The 13,680-nt window shown below is 38.9% G+C and overlaps 1 protein-coding gene across 1 annotated transcript in view; it reads left to right on the forward strand.

The window, feature by feature from the left end:
* The first annotated feature begins 2,390 nt into the window (after positions 1 to 2,390).
* Positions 2,391 to 13,680, forward strand: part of LOC107661818 (adhesion G protein-coupled receptor L1-like) — a 39,698-nt gene continuing 28,408 nt past the window's right edge. Inside the window, exon 1 of the mRNA XM_016451583.1 lies at positions 2,391 to 2,449. The gene's annotated coding sequence lies outside the window, so the exon portion shown is untranslated. The remainder of the gene's footprint in view (positions 2,450 to 13,680) is intronic.

A 13,680-nucleotide genomic window follows, 5' to 3' on the forward strand; every position in this document is an offset into this window, starting at 1 on the left:
AAAACAGTCTATGCAAGAGTTTCTTTCTCCTGTTTTAGATAAACCCAACCCTGTTTGTTATGTAAAAACAAATCAAACTGCTATTAGTCGCCTTATATGTCATTCAAATAATTTCTTTCTGTATGATGATGTGGTCACATGTACACAGTTTCTTGAGTGATATTCAGTCGTTTCAATAAGAATCCATGCAATCTGGAATATCGTATGAGGGCGAAAAATTTTCCCTAGCAGATTTCGCAACAGGTCCAAGTTGGTTGTGCGGATTTGCTGTAGTGACCAACAAAAAGCCGCTTGGTATGAAAATGAAACTTGTGTGAGCAGTGACCATAAACAATAAACAGTGGACCTTTTCATGAAAATTTGCTAAGGTTATCGCATCTTAAGTAGGCAGTTCCTGGTTATAGTATGATGCAGTGTGGAGCAGTCTTTACTCTGATAGTCAAACTGCTGCTATATGAGACTAGCACAAGGTCGACCTGGCAAGCTGGTTAGAGTGGGTAAACCGTCTTAGCTTACCGGCAGCAAACCGTCTACCATGTTCCCAAAATCAGAATGACCACCTCAAACTTGTACTTCAAACTTGGTTTTTCCAGCAGGCAGTGGAAACGAAATGTTCCTCTGTTCTGCCGACCTCTCTCTCTCTCTACTTTTTTTTTTCTCTCCAACTTTTTCCTTACTATGATGGCCTCTCTCCTCCTCTCAGCCTGTTTCTGGCTCTCAAAAATGTACCTCAGCCAATCCACATGGTCCCACAGACCACAATCAGTGATTGGCAGCTGGATCTTGATGGATTCAGTAAGTAGAAGCGATAAGTGGTCAAGCTCTGTAAGAGAGAAAGTACAGCTCGCTCGCCTGATCCCAGCCGAGCCAGAACCAGCCCCTTCAGGTTCAGAGAGAAATCAGCCTTTCCATCACCTCTCTTCTATCTCTCTCTCTCTCACTCCTCTACATCACTGCATCAATCTGTCTCTTTGTTAACCCTTTTTTCCTCCTCACAGCTGCAGAAGACTCCAACGCACCTGGAAATATATTCGAAATGGCATACTAGCATATATCTTACTACAAAGCATATACTGTATAGGCCTATTTATTTAGTTATTTGCATACTAAAAGGTTTTACATTCACATGCTTGTGCATTGTACATTTTGGGCCTAAGAAATGGCCATAACACAACCTTGTGGCAATGCTAAGAACTTGCATTGCACTAAAATTGTGGCCTGACACATTTCTCAAAGCATTAGACATGAAATATATTTTGCGTAGTAAAAGATTTTACATTCGCATACTTGTGCATTGTACAATAGGCCTAAAATATATGTGCTAACCTTGTGTCGATATTAAGAACTTGCATTGCATTATTAATTGCCACCTGGCACATTTCGCAATTTGCAACAATTTAAATAGAACTTGCATACTTGAAACATTTGCGTTCACATACTTATGCAATGTACAATTTGGGCCTAAAGTTGTTCACAATAGCAACTTTGTGGCAATTCTAAGAACTTGCGTTGTATTATGAATTGCAACCTGGCATATTTCGCAATGCGCGACAATTTAAATAGAACTTGCATACTTGAAACATTTGCATTCACATACTTGTGCTTTGTACAATTTGGGCCTCAAATTGTTCGCTATAACACAACCTTGTGGCAATGCTAAGAACTTGCGGTGTGTTTGCGAATTGTGGCCAGTGCATCACAAATGAAATAGAACTTGCATACTAAAAGCATTTGCATCCACATACCTAAGCATTTGACACATTTTGGGCCTGAAAATGTTCACTATAGCAGCCTTGTAGCAATGCTAAAAAGTTGCATTGTGTTTCATTATGAATTGCAGCCTGACACATTTCGCAATGCATGACAAATAAGATAGAACTTGCATATTAGAAGCATTTGCCTTCACATTCCTCTTCATTGTACATTTTGGGGCCTAAAAAATGTTCGCTATAATACAACCTTGCGGCAATGCTAAGAACTTGCGTTGCATTATGAATTGCAACCAGATGCGTGCTATGCCATTTCGAACATGCATCATGCTCTCTCTCTCACAGCAGCCCAAAGATGCAGAAGCGTGGTAAGAGGAATGACAGACGGATGGAGGGGAGAGGGGGCGAAGTGGAGGGGGCGGAGTGCGTGTGACTGAGGGAAGTGTACGTGTGTCATGTGACAGGAAGAATGGAAGGGGTTTTGCGAAACTTTGTGAAAGCAGTTGAGGCCATTCTCCCCTCTCATTACTCACTCGAGTCATCCTCTCTGTAAAGAGCCTACATCACACTGACAGAATGACGTGATTTGAGAAAGGATAGCCTTTTATTTAATCTCAATTTTCTCTTTTTTCCTGCACCTGTTTTTTCTTTCATTATCTTCACTCTCTTTCGCTCTTTCTTTTGCTCTCTCTGTCTTCTCTCTCTTTTTTCCGATGCTTGAATAGAAGTGGACCAAAAAGGTAAAGACCACAATGAACATAAAAACCACAGCTCGCCCCGCCCACCCTCCTCCTCCTCCCCTTCCTCTTCCGTTTCCTTCCCTCATCCCCCTCTCCTAACCCAGCACCTTGTGTAGTGCTCATGTTTGATGTTTATATCCCTCCTTCTCTGTTTCTTTCTCTCTCTCTCACTTGTTTTCTCTCTTCCTTTCTCTGGCTTATAACCGAACCTCCTTCCAGATTTGGTTCTTGTTTCAGATAACACCGACACGCGCCATCATACATATGGTCCTGCATCCACACACTAATCCCTGTGCACAGAAGACCTCATGCATGCATATCGAACGCGCACACACGCACGCAACTCTCACTTAAGGAAAAACAGCAGATCTCCACCAGCTGTCCTGCTAAAAGTTCCAATTGAGTCTATTTGAGAAATTAATAACCATCCTTTAATCTGATCACTTCTACCCCAAGGGAAACACGCTCGCCGACTAAATGCGGCACATGCACGCTCTCTATTCTTTCTCTCTCACGCACACTCGCATTAGCCACTTTACTCCGAGCGCTCCTCCGCTCTACTTTTCTGTTGGACAGGAAGTCATTTCTCCCACTAAACCCATATCCTCCGCCCATCTGTGCAATTCCACCCTCTTTCATGAGCCATCATTTATTCATTTCTCTATTGTTTGTGATTAATTTTGTATCTGTCCTTCCAGATCCAAAATGACCCTCCATACTGTTTGAGACCTTTTTTTTTTCTTTCAGACCCTTTTTTGTTTACGCCTTCCTTCCTTCCTACCTACCTTCCTTCTTTCAGGATAACCCCTATGTTTTCTCTGTACGTTATTTTGGATTAGAGTAACGATTTGTAGAGCTGGTAACTGCCCGACCCCTTGCCAAATGCTCTCTCTCATTTCCAGGTGCTTCAATGTCTCTCTTTACAAGCTATCTGTTTTTCGCCACGTCACATTCTCTCTCTTTTTCATCTGTTTCCTTTGCTCTCAGTTGAAATTCTTCCAAATTCTCATGTGTTCCTCAAAAGCAGCCGCAGGTTTTCTGAGCCTACCTCAGATCCCCCTCCACACACTACCACTGGTCCCTCCTCTCTAGTTTGTCATCTGCCAGTGGCGTCATTCTTCTTTTCAATCCCTTCTGTTTTGTTGTCTGTTTTGGACGCTGCTCAGTGGCGTCTGTAGCAGTCGCTCCCTCCCCGTGGTGTGTCCGCACATGTCCAAAGGGGAGGGTACGGTGGCAGTTGACGTCTCTGTGAGATGGCTGCTTTGTTAGGCAGAGCTGGTTCCACTCACACAGCCTCGCTCCGTGGTGCCAATCAGCTCGCAGCCTGATTCGGTTCAGCCAGCCAATCACAGATATCCGGGGCTGCCGTACTTAATCCTCTTGCTAGTCTCTTGAGTATTCAGTTTCAAACTTTTGCAAGATTTGAACTGAGCTTGAACCAGGCATAATTCAGCCTCATATCGTCTATAGCTGGCTATATGATTTGAACGATCTGTTCCAAACCCTAGTGAGCTGTCTCGTTGATACTGTCTAAATAGGCAGCTATCTGCCGAGGCAGATTTGACAGATTTGAATTGTCCTCTACGTAGGCAGCGACTATAGTGAGAATGTGGCCATACTAGGCCTTAAAGATGCCATGAAATGGTTTAAAAGTGCAATTTTCTTTCCAGCGTTGACACATTTCCTGTTAAAACAAGAATTTAGGGCAGGGCATATGCAAGGGCTCATCGCTTATTTTAAATAGCCAGTAGCCTTGACATTACATCACAGCCATGAACATGATGCTTACTATTGTAAGTCAGTGGAATGATGGACAAAAATGAGAATACAATGACACAGCTCTGCCCACATGGCTCTTGCTGTCTTTGGGTCGTTATATTTCTAACAGATTTCTGCTTCTAAATCAGATACAGATAAAGTAGCACAGTAAAGATTGCATTCATATGAATGCATTGGTGAGAGCGATTGTGTGTGTGAATTAATTCTACCTGGCAGCATCTCTCTACTAGTACTGAAGCTTAAGAAATATATGGTTGAACTTTTCAGTTTCTACTACTGTCTGAAGTATGGAAGCCCGTTTCCGCCACTGGATAAAAAAATTAAAAAAGGTTATTGCGAATTTTATCTCACAATTCTGACTTTTTTTCACAGAATTGTGTGATATAAACTCGCAATTGCGAGTTATAATGTCAGAATTGGGGGGGGGGACTGATCTGTTCTCAGAATTGCGAGTTTATATCACAAAATTCTGAGAAAAAAAAGTCAGAATTGTGAGTTTGTATAAGGCAATTATGAGAATAAAAGTCAGAATTGTGAGATAAAAAGTCGCAATTACCTTTTTTTTTTTTCAGTGGCGGAAACGGGCTTCCATACTGAAGCCTATGTGTGTGCGTTACAGTGCAGCGGCACATTAGATTGGAACGGCGATGAACTTACCTGTACAATAAGCTGTTTAAAACGTGCATTCTCCCCTTCAATTTCAAGCATCCAGTAATATAATCGCACATGTCTTGTGGAGTAATTTCAGAGTATGCATTTATTTGTCATTTTAACTGTTTGGAAACGGAGCGTAAATGTGGAAGTCCTTCAAAGATTTCTTATCCTGTTGCGCCCTCTGTAGGACCAGCGACTAGTCGACGTCAAGCTTAAAGCGTCATGGCAAAGCATTGAAGTCAACTAGTCAATTAGTCGCAACCCCTAACACTATTAAATCGAAGCTAACAAACATAGACTAAAAGCTACAGAAGACCTTAAATATGCTAAATTATTTCAGACCCCACAATGAATACGGCCAACAGGGTGTAATGTCATGCTCTCGGGCTTCTGTTTTAAATAAATTATAAATTGCAAATAATATAAAATTCAAAAAGTTAAAATATTCCCCACTTTCACATTACTATTCAACTTTGAAGTTTGTATTCTGTGTATTGAGCCAAGAGGTCAATTTGTGTCTTAAGATCCTCTACTGGTTAAACGCCTTTTTGTTATACGAATTGGCTGATCAGAGGTTAAGAAACTTGAACTTTGGTTCAAAGCAAACCTCCTTTGCATTTGATAGCATTCCTGCTCACCCACGTACACATGGATATGAATGGAAATGAACACAATGTCCAATGTGGTAGTACATTAACACTCACTCACACAAACCATGCAAATATCGCTTGAAAAATTCAGACAAAGTTTACCGTTAGTATTTTTGCTAAGCTAGTTACTCTAATGAACAAAAAATGCAGATATTGAAAACTTTTCAGTTCTAAATAAACTCTCTGTAATACTCAACTCTGATTGGTCAATTGTGATATTCTGCAGTCAAATATTTTTGTATAATGATGCTAAACTGAATAATTGACTATTTCCCAAGGCAACTGATTTGACTTCTCGTAGCACTTCGTAGTCAATACTTAACGTCCATTTATTGATGTATTTGGTAAGTAGCAGTGTTACAAGCTGAATAATGTACAGTAAGCCGATCATTATCACAAAATAAACCCTGACACGATGATCAGGACCCTAACACAATTGACATTTCTCTCATAGAGCCCATTGCTATGGATTCTGACAGAAAACGCTTCGTAAAATGTCGTCTAGATAGGCAGCTCGCCTAGAGGTTGGAACAGAGCAAATCTGTCACTTACTGCCCATACTCTTCTCATGAGTATTTCCTGACTGCACCATTCAGAATCACATGTGTGTGTTTGTGCAGCCTGTTCTGTCTCTGTTTTTTGTGGAAATGTCTTGTGGGAATGAGTACTAAACCTGTTGTGAGACCTGCACCTCAGTGTGAATCTTCCACTCCGCTGATACTGACATCAGTTTACACATCCTCGATGTCGGTCCTCCATTTTGTTTCCTCCCCATGGTGCTGTTGGCGAGTGTTGTGAGAGTTCTGCCCTACATTTCAGAGTGTTCTTACCTGCAATCATGCCACAGCGGACAGCCGGCCCCCCTCCCTTCCCCTCTTCCGCCGCTTTATCTGTCCTCTCGCTCTCCTGCTAATTATTTCCTCTATCCTCTATCTATTTCATTAACAGTTAACAATTATTTTCATTAACAACATTGTCTTGACCACCCACCCACCCAGTCTTTGTTTATTACCACTCGTTGGTTTAAGGATCGATTAATTGTCTGATTATGGAATCCTGGGAAGTGCCTCAATGCTGTTGTGCTCAGGGTTTGTGTTTGTTTGAGACACACCACACACACATATACACACTGTTTTTCACCCCTGGGCCAGTATTAAAGGGATAGTTCAGCTAAAAATAAAAAAGGAGTTATCTAGCAGAATGTCCAAGCTTCTCTTCCCCAAATGATACTGAATAGTAACCACAGTTTTACACTTTTTCACTTTCATTGTATGGAAAAAAAAAGCAGCTTGGACATTTTACTACACATTTTCTTTTGTGTTGCACACAAAAACGTCAGACATGTTTTGATTTTTGTTATTTTAGCTTTATTTATATACTATTATAGCATCAATGTTTTGAATTAGCTTTATATTTACAGTTTTTATTTAAATTGTAGTTGTTTTAATAATTTTGCTATGTGCTTTTGTCAGTTTTATTACTTTTTACATTTCTATTTAACTTAAATGTGTTTAATTGTCAATAATTTATATACTGTTATAGTATTAATTAATATTTTGAATTTGCTTTATTTTTTCAGTGTTAATTTTAATTTTAGCCTGTTTTTGGTAATTATGTTTGGCGCTTTTGTGAATTTTATTAGTTTTTTAATAATTATTTTTAGCTTTATTTTTATTTCAGTTTTAATAAGTCTAATACTGCAACGTAACCTTATTTGTTTAATTGTCAAGGCAGTTATTTATAAACTATTATAGTAATAATTAATATTTCGAATATATATTTAAATTTTAGTCTTTGTGTTTTTTTTGTGGTTTTAATTTTGTTTTTAATTTTAATATTGCAACCTAAACTTATTACTTTCTATTTAAATTTAATTTAAGTTGTTCATGCAATGTAAATTTTATTTAGCTTTATTTCAGTTACCGGAAATGTTTTTTTAATCATTTCAGTTTTAGTTAAAGACAACAACACTGGTTTCGACATGAATGTGATTAAATGATGACAGAGTTTTCGTTTTTGGATGAACTGTCCTTCTAAAACATGGCAACATATCAAGTATAATCCACACGCACACACATTGTCACATGACCTGGGCAGCCGCTCGGCTGGGCAGTAAGAGAGATAGGAGACTGTGTGCGTGTGTGCGTATTGTTAAAGCTAAAGAGCCGAAGCGTGTGCAGGTGGTCACAAATTTCAATGAGGGTGTAATGTGATGTAATTCAGACACAGATAGATTGTTCTGGACAGACAGCGCGGCTGGGAGAGCAGGCCCAAGGGACAGAACGTGATCGAGAGAGAGCACAGAAAAGAAAAATGTATCTGTACGTCGTCATTGTGCTTTTCAGTACACATCCCTCAGGTGTATAGTTGCTATGACAGCCACACAAAGTCCTAATGCAACTCAAGGTATTTTTAAACTCACAGATTCACACATAATCAAATGCACACATGCTAGTGGCATCCATGGCTGTTTTTATGCTAAAGCAAACATCCCCAGTTTTATTGCACATATTTAGGGGTTAATGGGATAGATTATCCAAAAATGAACGTTTTGTCATCATTTACTCACCCTCATGTTGTTCCAAACTTGTATGAGATTCTTTCTTATGTTGAACATAAAAGAAGAAATTTTAAAGAATGCTGGTAATCAAACAGTTGATGATCCCCACTGACTTCCATAGTGTTTCTTTCCCTACTATGGAAGTCAATGGGGACCAACAACTGTTTTGCTCTTCAAAATATCTTCTTTTGTGATCAACACAAGAAAGAAAACGTGTACAAGTTTGGAACGACATGAGGGTGAGTAAATAATGACAAAATTTGTTGGGTGAACTATTCTTTTAAATCAGGTGAAAATGTCACATAGACAAGATAAGTTATTTTTAGGGACCATAAAAGCCTACCCATTTACTGTCATCATTTACTCCCACTCATATGTTTTTCCAAACCCTTACAATTTTCTTTCTACTCCAGAACACAAAGGAATATACTTGAAAAAGGGGCATCATTGACTTCCATTGTATGTCCATAAAGACACGGTGACCTTTTTCAAAATAACCTAATTTATGTTCCACAGAAGAAAGCCATGAGGGGGAGTGAATGATGACAGAATATTCATTTTAGTTGAACTAAGCCAGTAGGAAACCACCCAGAATAACTCAGCAACCGTGTAGTAAAGTGCTAAAAGCATCTCCGAACACCCTAGCAACTGTTTAGCAATGGTTTGACGTATTTATGGGATCAAAAATGTCCTCATAATGTAGATGTATTCAGATTTCAGTAACCCTGCATTATGAGGATATCACAAGTGTCCTAATGATTCAGATAGCTAAATACACATAATAAACAATATTTTATATAAATTAATACAAATGCAAAATGTCTTCTGTGAGGGAGAATGATAATGATAGGAGTAGCAACATTTGTGTGTCCTGGAAATTATGAGTGTTGAAATATAGGAAGGCTTTTTGTACAGTAAGCCTATGTATTTGTGTGTGAATTTGGATGCAGTATGTGTTTTTGAAGGATGTGGATGTTATTGAGGTGAGTCTTATCTGTGTGTTTGCGTGTATGTGTACGTGGAATAAACATAGCACATGTTTCTGTCTTGCTGCTAACCCCTTGCTGTCCAGGACACAATCTGGGAGCCCTTCTAGTCTTTATCAGATTAACTCAATCCTAATTCTCATTTCACAGGAATAACCTTTGATCCTTCGCCTTTTTCATCCCTCTCTCTGCTTCTAAGCACACAGCAACACTTCCAACAATCTTTAACTGTCTTTCTCTCTTTCTTGCTTGCATTCAGATGCACAAAACAGCAGTATTTTACACCTACCTTTCTGTCTACATCTGTCTCTCTCTCTCTCTCTTAAAAACACACTGACGCTCATCCACATGCTTAACACGCTCGCTGACGTAAATAAGCACACAATGAGCCATTCAGCTTTGAAGAGGATGCCCAGTGCCACACAGAGCTCTGCCCCCTGTTGGCAGCACTTTGTACCTGCCAGTAACAGGTGTAGGATTCAATTAAGCAGCATGTTCTCAGCAGTGAGGCCAGACAGTTAGACGCCACAGCGTGACGGCCTGGAGGAGCCCTGACTCTTACACAAACACACACACCTGACTACACGCAGTAGTGGATGTAGTTCATTTTCCTCCTTCATTTCTAGATTCTGCTTTGGCCAAAGCTGCTTTTCACTCTATTTTTTTTTTTTTGTTTCAAATATTGCCTATAAAGATTGTGAATAATTATTTATGAGTTTAATAATTCATATATCAGAGGCTGGCCATCCTGCTCAGAGTGCTGCAGAGATTTCTGAGTAATGTGACAGTAGCATTGCCTCAGATGTTTCTCCTTAGTTTCAGAAAGAACATTTGAGAAAATTAGTGTTTAGATATATGACATTAGTGTATAATGCTTAGCTTAGAATTTTTTTTTTTTCATGTTGAGGGCATATATCTGATTTGGGATCGCAGACTTTGCTGTCTTCCGAGAGGAACATTTACAGCTCAGATGGTTTTGTTTTTCCATGCCTCAGGAGACTTAATTGAGTTCTCTGATTTATATCAACTTGTCTTGAATGTTTCTACTGAAATTGGAAGCGGAGGTATTGAGAAATATTGGAGTTGATATTGAGTTTGTACCTGATTGCTATATCTGATATTGCAGACAGAGGAAAGTCACTTTTTCATAGCTCAGGAGACTGATTAGGGATAGTTTACCCAAAACTGAAACTGGGATATGGATAGTTACAAAAATGTATGACTAACTTTAATCTGTGTAACATTAAAGAAGATAATTTGAGATTTGTATGTATTTTTTAAATACAGTAGAAGTTAATGGTCACCAAAATGTTTGGTGTCCAACATCATTCTGGGTATCTTATTTTTGTTCCATGGAAGAAAGAAAGGCATACAGGTTTGGAATGACATGAGGGTGAATAAATGATGATAAGTTGAAAATTATAAGTTTCAGTTAGGAATCCATTTTCTTTTAGATATTTCTCCTAGAATTCCTTAGGAGAAACAAACAGACGTAAATGAGACAATTATTTATAAACAGTATCAGTATAAAGTTAAAAATGAATGTGGATAACTTTGAGGTATTAGATGAGAAATGTTTGAATTGTTTTGACTTTGTGAGATTTCTGAGGTATTTTGTTCAAGTGAAAAGTTGAAACCCTGAACAGATGTTTACATTTTATCTAATTGCTTTCTAGGAGATGCAAGTGAGACACAAGACACGAGAGATGTTTATTTCCTGAGGGTAGTTAAAGGAAACAGTAATAGCAATTATGAAACAAGTGCAATTTGAATTAAAGTTCTGTGTGTAGTTAAATATTTGAGTGATTTAGCGCTATGAATGGAAGCACATGGAAGCCCAGCCTGGTTGGGTTTATTTAGTGTTTCATGGAGGTGGAGGTGCTAATTCACTTCTTACTCTGGGTTTAAAAACAGTAGGGAGTTGGATTCAGTCCTGGGTAAGTGTGACTTACCAGGACATTGTTTTTGCAGTGAACACCTTAAGATATCAGGGTGAGAGTGGTTTAGTGACCTCAGCCTGGTGTAGATTGACAAGGATAATTGCACACTGTATGTTGGCCATTTTTCCAACAGTTTGGTAGTACTGTGTTATAAAAAATCTTGTTTTAGAAAGAGAACGAGTTGCAGCCCAGTACACAGTAGGGAACTGAGCTGCAAGAGAGCACAGGTCAGGTTTAATGAATTCTCCCAGGTCACACTGTGTGCGTGGGAGTGTGTTTCTGTGGAATGAAAAGTCCCACACATATGCTCATTCCTATCTCGAGCCTCTGTAATTATCATATTCATTATAATAAGCCCTTCTTTACAGCCCTAATAGCATCAGGAAATAGAGAGCTCTAGTCTACAAGGACTTTGAGAGACAGAGCCATAGTCTTGTGGACAGCAATCGCTTGAGCGTTGACATCAAAGCAGCTGGGGTCGGTGCTGCCTTTGTGTGTGTTTGTGGGCGAGCTGCTTATATCGCCCTCCATGCAGTTGATCAGACACTTGGATGGGCTTCCAGGGGCTTTTCTAACGGTAACCTAGATTACAGCTCCTTGCATTAATACTGCATAAAGAAAGCTTTAACCCTGTGACACGATGTGGAGTTTTCAGTCCGGGGTGCGAGACTCATACGTTGCTTCCTCCACGGACTTACGCTCTATAGGAATGACCCGTCCTAGCCTGTTCTGTTCAGTGAACGTATGTGTGACTGTTTGGGGAAAGTGTGTGCTCGTGTGTGTCTGGTGGTGTGTTGCGTTTGTCCCAATTTCTTTTGAAATTCAGGGTGCTCATTCTTTGTTTTATGGGTCACCCATATAGAACGGGTCAATACAGTGTGTTGCCGTTCCTCTCAGGAAGGCACTGCCTCCCTGTTCTTAGATGAGTCTATTAATATTCTTTAGCTCAGAGATGGTGTTTGTCATTGCATGATGGGAGATTTGTTTATTCCTCTTCATACTTTTTTTCAGTGACAAATGGTATAAGTAGTCTAAATGAGTATGTAAGAGGATTGTCTTTGTACCTGTTGAGAAATTGTCTGACTGAGTCTCTCATAACCAAACATGTAGAGAAACATTGGAATTTATACTACTTTGCTGCCCAAAGTAAGCTTGTTTATGCTGGTTAGTGCTAGTGTTAAGATAAGCATAGTCATACTGTTTAACAGCATAACTTTGCTGGTGGAGCTAGATGACCATTATGATCTTAATTGGTAAAATGGTTACTAAAACAGACCATACACACTTAAGGTGGTCAATTTGTTTTGTGTAACATGAAACTAATTGTCATGCTACAAAAATCAGCTTGACCACCAAAGATCGAAGGATGTTTATAGTCTTGACCAACATAGTCTACCAGGGCTAGGGTTGCAAAGGGGTGGAAAATTTCCGTAAACTTTCCAAAAATCCCTTGAAAAAGTTTCCAAAATTTCTGGAATATTTCTGAAATTTACTGGAAATTTTCCACCTTTTTGCAACCCTAACCAGGGCTACAGCAGGTCTTCCAACTGGTGGTCGAGCTAATTAACCAAATCTAGCTTGACTAGCTATCTAAACCAGTGATTCACAACCCTGTTCCTGGAGGCACACCAGCAGCATACATTTTCAAACTGTTCCTAATCAAACATACCCAGTTTAACTCATCAGCTCTTTAGAGACTCCAAGACATGAAGTGGATGGGTCAGATTAAGGAAGCATTCAAAATGTGTGCTGTTGGTTCAGCTCTAAGAGTAGGCTTGGGAAACACTCATCTAAACTACCTTGACTAGCTTGGACCATAGTAGGAGTGGGAATCACCAGAGGCCTCACGGTATGATATTATCACGATACTTGTGTCACGATACAATATTATTGCGATTTTAAATCTATTGCGATATTCTGCGATATATTGCAATTTATTACCTTTTTCCAACTTCAAATTATGTCCCCAAAGGAACACTTTGACATCATCTGTTTTAACTAACAATAAACATTTCTCAGTTTGTTTATCTCACTTCAGTTTTATTGTTGCAGTGCAAAATGGGATTGTCAAGCAGACAAACTGACCAACACTTTCATGAAAACCTGTCATAAATGTTGTATGCACCTGGCAAACTCAACTATTTGTATTACAGTCTAATCTAGTCCACCTTAATTAAATGTAAACAGGTATGCACTGCTGTGCTACTACAGGTATTTTGAACAGTGCAACTTGAAATTGTACTAAAAAGTTGTGCAGACCCTTCAGCAATTGGGGCATTTGAAAGTAAATTACTGTTAAATTTAAATTAAATTAAATAAAACATGTAGTCTTACATCTAGGGATGCACCGAAATGAAAATTCTGGGCCGAAACAGAAACCGAAAATTCTGGATGCACTTGGCCGAAAACCGAACCCGAAAATGCTTTGTAATTATTATTTATTATTTTATTAAATAATATAAAGTAATTTTGTAAGACTTTTTAAATTTAACTCAATTTTAATGATACTGAATTAAAAAAAAAACACAAGCCAATAAAATAACCACACTTTTACTGAAAGTAACACAATAAAACTGGACAGAATTTATATTAATATTGGTAACACTTTACAATAAGGTTCATTAGGTAACTACTTTAGTTAATGAACTAAGAATGAACAATA

This window comes from Sinocyclocheilus anshuiensis, unplaced genomic scaffold (assembly GCF_001515605.1).
Source record: "Sinocyclocheilus anshuiensis isolate Anshui unplaced genomic scaffold, SAMN03320099.WGS_v1.1 scaffold47, whole genome shotgun sequence".
NCBI lineage: Eukaryota > Metazoa > Chordata > Actinopteri > Cypriniformes > Cyprinidae > Sinocyclocheilus > Sinocyclocheilus anshuiensis.